We start from the raw sequence: 12111 nt of genomic DNA, 5'->3' as shown, positions 1-12111 counted from the left end.
TCTTCTTCTTCTTCTTCTTCTTCTTCTTCTTCTTCTTCTTCTTCTTCACCTATATTCAGAGCATCCTGCTGCAGCAAACCGCTTGCTGCTGTGTAGAAATGGTTCTGTTACGGCTATCTAGTATTTTCATGCTTTAAATACACCTATACTGTGTGTGTCATGTATGTGCAGGTATGGTAGGAGGCTGGGACAGAGAATCAGATCCCTTGGAGCTGGAGTTACAGGAGCTCGGGTGTTGGGACTCAGCTGAAGAGTCTACAAAAGCAGCCTCTCCAGCCCCCATCCTTGCTTTATCTGCCCTCCCTTGTCAGAAATGGCCTCTTTTCATGTCTCTGTTTAAAACGTGTCGAGGAGCACACCCTAGCCTGAATGTGGAGATCAGAGAACAACTAACAACTTTCCATCTTCCATGGGTCCCACAAATCGAATTCATGGCATTTAGGCTTGCCTGGTAAGCACCTTCACCTTCTGATTAGTTTTGGTCAACTTGACATAAACTAGAGTTTGCCAGTTTGACTGGTGACTGATATGGGAGGGGCTGGCACACTGGGGGTGGCGTCCCTCCCGGGAAGGTGTCCTGGGAGGTACACTAGAGGCAGCTGAACTGAACGTGAGCCAGAAAGCTAGCCCATAAGCGGTGTTCCTCCATAGTCTCTGTGTCGGTTCCTGCTCCAGCTCCCTGTCTGCCCTGGCTTCTCCCAGGGATGGATTGAAACGGGCTCCTTCCTCCACAAGCTGCTTTTGGCCACAGCGTTTTCTCATAGCAATGGGAAGTAAATGAAACACCCGCTGAACCAAATTCTTCTTTCAAAAGCAAGCCCATTGAGAGACCTGCTCACCACGTAGCCTGACCACAGCCAGAGACACTACGAAGTGCAAGTGTGTGGTGACGGAAGAGGTGGGAGAGGAAGATAGGCAGAATGGTTTGAGCACTGTGGGGAGGGACAGAACTGGAGACGCAAGGGCAGAGAGAAACAGCCTGATGTGAGTAACCTGTCCTGCCACCCGAGGCCATGGTGAAGTTCCAGCCTGGGCTGCTGAGGGACACGTCTGGGTCCGTGGCCATGGGGCGGCGGGGGTCTGTGTGGACGTCCCTGGTGTGGGCTGCCTCCTGGAACCATGTATTGCAGGATATTTAATCACACTGTGAGCCCTGAGATTGTGTACTGGGAAAACCTGTTTCTGGTTGTGGAATGGCTCAGCCCGAGCACACAGCTTTAATCTAAGAGCTTTCTGTAAACAGGATTAAGTAAAGTTAACCCCAGGTCAAGGTCAAGAGGCAGAACAAGCAACCAGATGACAGAAAATAAACATGGGTAAAAAACTATAGAGAGGAAGTCCAGAGGACAGAAAGAGAGCTGCACAGGAAGTAGAAAGGAGGGACATTCAGTTTGAAGGGTTCTTCAGACAATGAAGGGAAGGAAAAGGGCTTTTTCCTTCCGGTGTCAGCTGAATAGGAAGGTCAGCTGGGTGCATTCTCTGCCTCTCTGAGCTATTAGGCTTTCACCCCAGCATCTGGATCCAGAGTCTTTATTGGTAAAATGAAACGTTTGGGATTTTGTTATAAAACCATTTTGGTGCCCAACCTGGGTCATGAGCCTAGAACCCTGGAATAACCCCACTCAGCCAAAGCCCCAGAAGGAAAAAGCCCTTTCTTCTCCATGCTGTCTGAAGGACCCTTCAATGTCCCTCCTTTCTACTTCCTATGCATCTCTCTATCCACCCTCTGGAATTCCTCTCTATGGTTTTTCCCCCCATGTTCACTTCCAGTCACTTGGTTTCTTGCTCCACCTCTTGACCTAGGGTAAACTTTATTTAATCCTGTTTACAGAAAGCCCTGGGATTGATTAAAGGTGTGTGCTAGGGCCGAGCCACAGCATAACTAGAAACAGGTTTTTCCAGTACACGATCTCAGGGTTCACAATGTGATCAAAGATCCTGCAACAATCACGTTGATTTCCAAGGGCTTCACAGAGCTGGTCCCACAACTTGGTGGCTGTAGTACTCAGGAGAGTGGCCTGCACCTCATCTGGCAGCACAGTAGAGCTAGCCCGGCTCCTTGTCTGCTGTCCAGTGGTATGGGTGAGGGAGAGGTGCCCTCTTCCTTCTCCCCTTTTGCAGCCTCCGGCAGGCAGGACAACTAGCCTTGAGGTCATGAGAGCTGGCCGTCGCTGACTGCAGCACTCAGGAGATCAGACCCTGCACCTCATCTGGGCAGCACAGCAGAAGGCCCTGGTGGCAGGGGCACTGGTGAGCTGGATGAAGGGCATGAGAGTGGGAGATCTGTCCCCACCCCTTGCCAGGAATGACATTGGGTGAGCTAGCCAAGGCAGTGCTGGACAGCTCACGCTGGTAGTGTGGGCGCAGGAGAGCTGGGGGCTGATTAACACAGCTATCACCCTGCTTTGAGTTGCCCACCCAACATCTGTGGACTGCTGAATAGACTGAAGGGGCCAGTCCTGCAGATCCAAAGCTGCGGGGTCTCCGTGACACCTGATGTCTGAGGGGAGTCCCTGTGAGGATCCAGTATTGACGGTGTAGCACAAGCCAGAGGCCTCCACCCAGACCAGTGACTCACTGCAATGAACACTTGCAGGTGAAGACATGTGGACAAAGGGTAGACCGTGGGACACACTGGGGCACACCACAGCAAGATGGGGCTTTGTTTCGTTTTGATGTTTTTGTTTTAATTTTCTTTCCAGGGGGAAAGTTGCAAGGGTGGAGAGCAGATGGAAAGGGATGGGAGACAAATGGGCCTGGGGTGCGTGATGTGAAATTCACAAAGACTCAATTAAAAGCTAAAACAGAACAAGCCCCAAGTCTGTTAACCACTTTATTGCGCTTCCCTCAGAACTGATAATGCCTTTAATTATACTGTTTCCTTCCTATTTTCAATCCACTCTGTTTCACCTCCTTTTATGATTGACATATACAAATGTATCATTTTATGTAGTATTTCTAACTTATCTCTTTTTAAAAAAGCTTTTTTGAGACAAAGTCTGACCATGTAGCCCAGGCTGGCCCGGAACCCTCTGCAACTCTCCTGTTTCTGCCTTCCCACTTCTAAGAAATGCATTTAAAAGTCTAACTTCCCCTGTCAGAAATGCCTTGGCAACGTTATACTGGTTTTTGTGCATCTCTGGTTTAGGTATTAATTTCCCTGACAATAGCACCTTTCCCCCCAGGGATTAGAGGAATGACTCTGAGTTTCTAGATCCGTGCAACTTTTACTTATTGATTCCTGCCTGACTTAGCTAATTGCTCAGAACTCTTTCAACTCTTAGGAATTCCTTCATTCTTCTGGAGCTTAGCATGTGATCTGCTTCCGTGAATCTTGTGTGATTGGGGAGAGTCAGTGTTCTGGGCTTGGGGTGGGTTTTTTGTTTTTGCTTTTTTTTAATCTATTTATCACTGAATACTCAAACACTGCATGCCTTTGCTTTTGCTTGATGTCTGTTGGTTTCTGAGAGGATGTGTTCCTATCTGCAGTCACCACTGGGAGTTCACCTGCCTGGCTTCGGAAGCCCACCAAGAGTTTAACTAAGTCAGACCATCAGCCTCACCTGTGCTATCACAGTACCCGTCTCCTCAGAGAAAGGACTTAAAAAAACAAAACAATTCGTGTGGGACTTTGGGTTCATTTGGATGCACTGTTATTCTAGCTTTCTTTTGGTTTTCATTTAATACAGATTATATTATATATTACACATATATAATTTTATCTTTAATACACCAAGTAATATTTGTTCACATGATTTAAACTTATAATAACACAGTAAGCTTTGGTAAGAGGACTTGACAAAGTAGAATAACTAGGGTTAGTAACTGAGTATCACAGCTCATAGGGAGAGGATGCTGAAAATCCTCCAAGGAAGGAAATGATACAATGTCATCTTATACACAGGGGATAGATATGCTAACTATCCTGATACAATTGTCAGGATCCACACATCCTGAAATACTACACCCCATGAACACCCAAGACTGCTCTGTGCCCTTGTATCTACTTAGAGGAAAACCAAAATAATACTAAAAGCTTTGCTGGAAGGGGCTAGAGAGAGCACCGTGGTTCAGAGCCCTTGCTGCTCATGCAGAGGATCTGGATTCTGTTCTTAGCACCCACATGGCAGCTTACATCCATGTGTGACTCCAGTTCCAGGGGCTCTGATGTCCCTTCTGGCCTCCAAGGGCACCAGGCACATACATGGTGCACATACATGCATGCAGGCAAACACTCATACACCTAAAAATAAACAAACCTTAAAAAAAAAAAGAATCCTCATCCCCCACCATTCAATAGCTCTTTTTCTAGTTTCCTGACGTTCTTCTGCTCACTCCTACATAAATTCACACATGTTAACAGTTCAAAGCTGGTATCTGCCCGAGACAGAGAAATGGGTTTGTCTTCCTGAGGTTAGTTCCCTATTAATTCGTAATGTATTTCCCAGTTCCAGGCATTTTCCTGCAATTTCATAACTTCAGGTTTTCCTTATTGCTTAATGAAATTTTAGTGTGTACGTGTGTGTATGCATGCTGTATGCACAATAGGGTGTTTGTGTGTGCATGCATATGTGTGAATGTATGTGTCTATGTGTGTTATGTGCTCAAGCGTGTGTGTGTGTGTGTGTGTATGTACCACGTTTTCACTATCCATCCATCAGCTCAGCTGCTTCTATCTCCTTGTTATTGTGAAAACAACACAGGTTAAGCAGGATGCACACATGTCTCTGTGGTGGGACCAGTCTTCTTTATGCTGTCCTGAGACACTGCGCCTGAAGTGCCTCTTGTTTTATAAATCAAAGGTGTAAGGCATACCTGCTTTGAACAAGCCTGCCAGCTCTGCCTTTCCAACAGCTTTGCCCATTTGGGGTCTCAGAGTCATGCTCTGGTAATTCTCATAGTCCAAGCCTTTTCATTATTATTGTATTTGTTACGGTGACCTTTGATGACTGACCTTTCAATGCTGCTATTTTAATTGTTTGGTTTGCTATGGGCTGTGCCTAGAAGAGATAATGTGCTGAACCAGTGAGTGTGTGTCATCTGACCTCTCCATCCAAATACCCTGTCTTCTCTCTCCTTCAGCTTCCATTCACTAAGACAATGCTGAAATCAGACCGTTATTAACTCTGCATGGCCTCGAATGTTCAAGTCCAAGAAAGTGCTGAAGATTATGGCAGACCAAATGTAATCCTAGTGCTTCAGCACACCAACTTGTATGAGGGAAGTTATGAATAGAACCACTTGGTTGGTGAGTAAGAAACAAAAGACAGCAAGCTTTACTGGTGATACAGAGAAATTTTAATGGTCTGGGCAGAAGATCAAACCAGCCACAGCATTCCTGTGAGCCAAAGGTTGACCCCAAGCCGAACCTAGAAGACAGGGAAGGAAAGGTCAAAAACTCACAGAGGTTAGAATGTGTGGCTTGAGGAAAGAGGTCATGCTCCTTTGGAGGAGCAAGGTGACACCACAGGTACAAGGGACCCAAAAGCAGTAGCTCTGATCGCTGATGGAAGTGGCCACACTACACACAAGGGTGCTGATGGAAAGGAAGTGACGTCCACTGGAGGAAGCCATCAAGGACTGTCACACCCATAGAAAAGTGAAGGCCAGTATCGCATCACAGGTGGACATATGAGGGGCTAATGCAGCTGGTTCAAGTTGGCGCTGCTCCTTTTCCTGTTGCTGTGGTAAAAACACTCTGACAAAAGCGACTTAAGGGAGAAGGGGATCATTTCAGCTCACAGTTCATGGTACAGCCCATCATGGCAGGGAAATCAGGCAGCAGGTGCCTGAAGCAGCTGGCCACACTGTGTCCACAACCTGGAAGCAGAGATTGAATGAATTGCTGGGATTGCTTTTGTGCAGTCCTGGACAGCAGCTGGGGACAGTGCTGCCCACATGTATGGTGGGCCTTTTTACCCTAGTTAATGTCATCTAGTAATCCCTCGTCGTCCAGAAACCCTGCTGCTAAGCTTGAAGTCCACCATGACTGGAACACCCTGAGCTCTGTGCAAAATGGAGGACTCCCTTTGCTGGCAACGTTTCCTCTTCTCTGTCCTGAGAGCCCAGATCCCTGCACCTTCTACCCAAGGAATGTCATGTTGTCCTTAGGGAAGTTACAGGCCCAACTCCCTTTCCCCCCATTAGAACCTCTTCAGCAAGCACCTGGGACTCCTAGAATGCCTGTCCATGTAAATGAGGCATCTCAGTGTCCTAGTCTTTCAGCCAGTGATCTATATTTCCACCCTGAAAATTCCTATACCTCCCCAAAGTTCTATATAACCTTGTTCACCCAGAACAAAACTGATCTGACTCCCTGAAGCTGTTACGGAAGCTGTCATTTCTGTTTTACTCTCCCTGGCACTTCCCCCTGCTCCCTTTGCCCTCAATCCCCAGGGGCAGGGATTTGTCAGAGATTTGTCACCTAGGTAATCCTAGGTCTTGTCAATTTGACAATCAATATTAGCTATAAAAAGAAGCCAAGACTCATTTACAATTCTGAAAACTGGAGACTTTAAGAATTATAGAATAATTATATATTACTTATATATTATTATTTATTATATTATATTATTTAATTATAGAATGTTTTTAAAGTTCTTGCCATGCTGGGTGTGGTGGCATGTGCCTGTAATCCCAGCACTTGGGGAGGCAGAGGCAGGTGGATCTCTGTAAGTTTGAGGCCAGCCTGGTCTACAAAGTGAGTTCAGGATAGCCAAGGTTACACAAAAAACAAAACAAAACAAAACAAAACAAAACAAAAAAAACAAAACCCTGTCTTGAAAAAAGAAAAAAAAAGAAAAAAAGAATCATAGAACATGCAGAGGCAGGTGGATCTCTGTGAGTTCTAGGCAAGCCTGGTCTACATATTGAGTTCCAGGACAGCAAGGGCTATGTAGAGTCACCCTGTCTCAAAAACAAACAAACAAACAAACAAACAAACAAACAGAATTATAAAATCTAAGCAAAGAAGTGAAAGATTGCTACAACAAAAATTCAAGTCATTGAAATAGAAAAATCACAGAAGACATGATAGATAGATGATGGAAAAAGATTCCATGCGCTTGAATTGGCAGAATTAATATGGTGAAAATGTCTATAACCAAAATCAATATACAGAATTAATGAAATGCTTATCAAAATGCCCAGGTCATATCTCACAGGTTTAGGAAAATTAGTGGAACCACAAAATACCACATGCAGCTAAAGCAATCCTAAGGAGAAAGAACCATGCTGGAGTGTAATTACACTGCAGAGCTATAGTGATAAAGACAGCCCAGCATAAGAGTAGAAGACAGATGGAACAGAATAGAGGACCCAGAAAGAAAGCAGCAAAGCTATCCCATCTAACTTATGACAGGGAGGAAGAAAAAATAATTTGGCAAAAAGACGGCTGTGCAGCAAACGGTGCTGGCAAAACTGGACTTTGCTGGCAGGGGAATGAAATTAGATCCATTCACCTTGTACAAAAAACCAGTTCACAACAGATTGAAGACCTTCATTTAAAACTTGAAAGCCTAAAACTTAAAGCACAAGAAACTTCAAAATGTTGAGGTAAGCAAGAACTTGTTTGTTTGAGCCCTGGCTATCCTGAAGCTTACTCCTAAGACCTTGAGCTGGTCTTGAACTCAGATTTACCTGCCTCTGCCTCACTCACATGTGCTGGGAATAAAGGGGTGTGCCAGTACCCCCAGCGTGGCAAGAACTTTTTAAATAGGACACCAACAGCACATGAAGTAACCCCCAGAATCAACAGACACATTGAGTACAAAAAGTGTCTGCACGGAAAAGGACACAGTCATCAGAGTTAACACACAGAGAGCCCAGAGAATGGGAGAAAATCTTAACCAGCTCCACCTCAGACAAGTGTAGAATTTACAAAGAATGAAAAACCCAAAACTGCCAATCAGCACCTAGGCAAAAGAACTGAATAGACTGTTAAAAAGGAAGACAGACAGACAAATGGCCAATAGCTATTTTGAAAAGTGTTCACTCTCCCTAGTCTCCAGTAAAATGCAAATTAAAACTTCTGTGAGCTACACCCTCACTAGTCAGCATGATTATCATCACTGCGTCTGATGACAACTGTTGGCGAAGATGCAGAAAAAATTGGAACCAACCTAGCTGTCTATCAACAGATGGATGAATGATGGGAATTTTGTACATATATGAAAATGGGGCACTACTCAGTTCTAAAGAAAAATGAAGTTAAGAATGTGACAGGAAAATGGATGGATCCATATTAAGCAAGATTACATGACCACAGAAATAAACCACATGTTCTCTCTCATACATGGGATCTAGCCAATACTATACACATATATGTAAACAGCTGCACATGTGGGTGCAGTGTAACATGAAGAAAGGGGAATAAGGATGGATATTAAAGGATGAGGAAGGATGACCGAATGCAGGTAATAAACATGGTTATGGAGGAGGTGAAGATAGTTGGCATTCTAATTCTAAATCTGTAGCAGAGGGTTTCATTTTGTTTTGTTTTGTCTTGGTTTGGTTTTAGTGGAGGATAAGTGCATGAAGTATATTTGATTCCAAGTGTGTAAGATTTAAGGTGAAGTCTCACATCTGTTCTGCATGCCTATTCTAACTGTGCAGAAGTTCGCTGAATTGTGTAGACTTTGGGCCAGGTTAGTTTTGGTGTGTGATGTTTCTATGCACAGCTTTTTATAATAAAGTTTATAACCGTAATTTTTAGAGGATTTATAGAAAATCTCTCCTCTGCCTGTGTTGCAGATACAGGACGAGCCTTGATGAGTGTGCATCTGTTTTCAATGTGGTTTACTGAATATTTTAAACCTGCTGTTGAGAAAAAAAAATAAAAAATACTCTTTCAAAATGTTGCTATTGGCAACAAACCCAGTTATGCAGGGGCTCTGCTGGAGACATACAAGGAGCTTAATGTTGTTTTGTTTGTATGTTGATACTGTCTGCTGAGGGATGCAGGTCAGTGGTAGGTAGAGCAGTTGTCTGTGTGCAAGAGGCCCTGCTTCAGTTCCTAGCGTTGATAAGTCAATCGATGCCCCAAGTTTCTCTGTCTTAGTTACAGTTACTGTTGCTGTGATGAAACACCATGACCTAAAGGAACTTGGGAAGGAGTTTATTTCACTCACAGTTCCTTATCAGAGTTCATCGTGAAAAGCTGTGAGGGCAGGAACCTGGCGGCAGGAGCTGATGCGGAGGCCAGGGAGCAGTGCTGCTTACTAGCTTGCCAGCCTGTTGTCCTACAGAACCCAGACCACCAGCCCAGGGGTAGCACCTCCCACAGTGGACTGTGCCCTCCCCATCAGTCAACAATTAAGAAAGTGACCTACAGGATTGCCTGTAGCTTGGTCTTTTGGAGGCATTTTTCTTAACTGAGGTTCCCTCCTCTCATAGGTCTTTTAGCTTGTGTCAAGCTGACATAAACTAGCCAGGACAGTCACTGTTGTCTTGTTCTAAGAAACTGCCAGCCACCCCAAGCATCAGCAACAACTATCCTGATCAGCTAGCAGCCATCAACACCAAGGCAAAAACTTTACACCAGCAAAAAGATTAGACTTTGGGTTGGAAGGTAGAGCTCAGAGAATGCGTACACTCCCTGATTCCATTCCCAGGAACCCCTCCCCCCAGACAGATGTATCACTGAAGGCTCAGATGATAAAAAAGATTTTAAACAGTCTCTCCATGAGCATGTGTGTGTGTGTGTGTGTGTGCGTGTCTGTTTGTGCCCATGTGCACATGCCTGTGGTGCTGGACATCAAACTAGAGATAAAATCCACCGGAACTAAAGACTGGCTGAAGGCTAGAAAGAGAATGGCGGGTGGGAGCATCATCTCTGAGCTGAAGGGGAGAAACAGGCTTGAGGGGAAACCCGCTTGGGTTTTGGGTGAGACGAACATGAAGGGCCTGTGCACTGTGTCAGCAGAGGCATTGATTCCAGCTTTCTGAATGTGAGTGCCGTTGGCCTCAGGCCTAACCGAGGCGCTGAATTCATCTATAATGTATCAGCAGGCGCAGGGCTGGAGAAGTGCTCCAGGCTGGGCAGTGCAGCTGGAGCGAGAGGAGTGCCCTTTTGTCTTTTGTCACCCAGGATAGATGAGCAGGCAGCTGACCTTTCTGAGGTATTTGGCAAATTCCAACAGCAGCACCATCTGGGACTGAGGTGGCCACTGGGCAAGATCTGAAGACTGGGACTTCCTTGGGACTGAAGGGGAGGACCAAGAAACTAACACTTGGAAAGGCAGGAAGGGGGACTCGAAGCCCTGATACCTGCTCTACCTAACACAGAGCATGTGTGCAGCCTGGAGCGGACTTTGATTCCACAAATAACACCACTGCCTTGGGGAGCAGCGGAGACAGCTGACCCGGCAGCAGCTGCGTGGAAAATGCTATTTAAAGCCCTGGCTTTTGCAGCACAGGACTCTGGGTTGGGGATTTGATTGGAAGGCAGCGACCCTGAGGAAGGAACCAGATTTGGGAGGGAACCATCAGCAGGTGGTTGGCTGCTGTTGATCCTGAATGTGTTCCGTGAGCTCATTTTCATGAAATGATGTCTCTCCACCTCTCTCTGAGTAAATTAAGTGTGTTGGCTCGTGGAAAGTGCTTAGGATAATGTCCAGCACACAGCGATCAGTGGATAGAGCCTGTCATCATTGTCATTACTGTCTCCACAGCCACCTACTAATGTAAACATGTCCAGAGATGGCGAGATGCTCAGCTCTAATGACAGGGTAGAGCTAAGTGGTGAGATTTACCATCATTGGCCTCCCGCTCTTTTTGTGGTTTCCTGTAATCTTTTTGTTCCTTACAGCAAACACATTTATTATGTAAAAAACAAAAGTTAATATCCAAGATTGAAGAAGGTACAGCTCTGGACTTAGACCTCCTATTTTAATCCCTAATTCCTTGAAGAGCTGTGTGCTTGTAGGCAGATTTTTTTTTAGACAGTTTCCTCTTAAAAGAATAATTTTTTAAAATTATGTGTGAGTGTGTGTGTGTGTGCGCGCGCGCGCGTGTGTGCGTGTAAGTGTTTTGGGGGCTACGTGCCCATAAGTACATGTGCCCACAGAGGCCAGAAGAGGGCGTCATATTCCCTGGAGCTAAAGGTACAGGTAGTTGTGAATTTCCTGGTTTAAGTACTGGGAACCAAACTCAAGTTCTCTGCAAGAGCCATACATGTCCTCAACTGCTAAGCTATCTTTCCAGGCTCACAATACGCAGGTTATGAGAGTTAAATGAGGTAATCTAGAAACCATGAGGTGCGGCATTTGGTAGGGAGCTGTAGAGATGAAAACTGCTCTCCTTAGCAGTGAAATGCTGGTGGCTGCTCTATTGCCCACTCAGTGTCCTTGGTATGCTTGACAAAGTGGAAATGGTAGCTTTTCACCGTTCATCTTTTGGTGGTGGGGGTCAAGCTCAGGATCACTTGCATAGAAGCGAGTGCTCTGGCATTGACCCACACCCCTGGGGCTCCACAGTGGATGAGTTAACTGGAACCATCTCTGGTGGTATCTCACATGGGGCAGTGGCCTGAGAAAGATCTCTGTTAAGGCAGAAAGTGCAAAGTCCCCAAGTGTCTTTCCCATCAAGGTCAGGTTTCTACCAACGGGGAAGCATGTGTTATTTTTGCAAAAGCTGGTGCCACTCTCAGAGAAAGTGAGGCTACTTCTTATTCTTCCATGGGGTGACAGGGTCCTCCCATGTTACTACACTGCCTCAAACTCCTGGGCTCAAGTAATCCAACTGCCTCAACCTCTTGAGTAGCTGCGACTACAAACATGGGCCACTGTGCCTACTCAGAGTTTTGTTGTTACAAACTACAGGCTCACATGCTGGCCACATGTGCTCCCGTGGAACCTGCTCCCAGCCTGTGCTCTTCTTCCTGAACTTCAGGCAAGTCAGAAGACTGTCTCATGCTTAGTGCTCGGCCTTGGCTGGAGATGCTTCTTGCTGCAGTGGGCGGCAGTCAATGCAGAGACGCAGAACTGGACTAAGGGCTGCGACTAAGTGTCTATTGAGCACTCAGCTCCACACCAGGCACCTACACCAACCCTGCCCCCAGGCTCGGGGAATGCCTCCAAACAGAGGCGGAAAGGATGTGAGAGCAGGAGGACG

This window comes from Psammomys obesus, unplaced genomic scaffold (genome assembly GCF_907164565.1).
Source record: "Psammomys obesus unplaced genomic scaffold, mPsaObe1.curated_primary_1811, whole genome shotgun sequence".
NCBI lineage: Eukaryota > Metazoa > Chordata > Mammalia > Rodentia > Muridae > Psammomys > Psammomys obesus.
The sequence above is the reverse complement of the archived record's forward strand: the minus strand, read 5'-3'. Positions refer to the sequence as shown.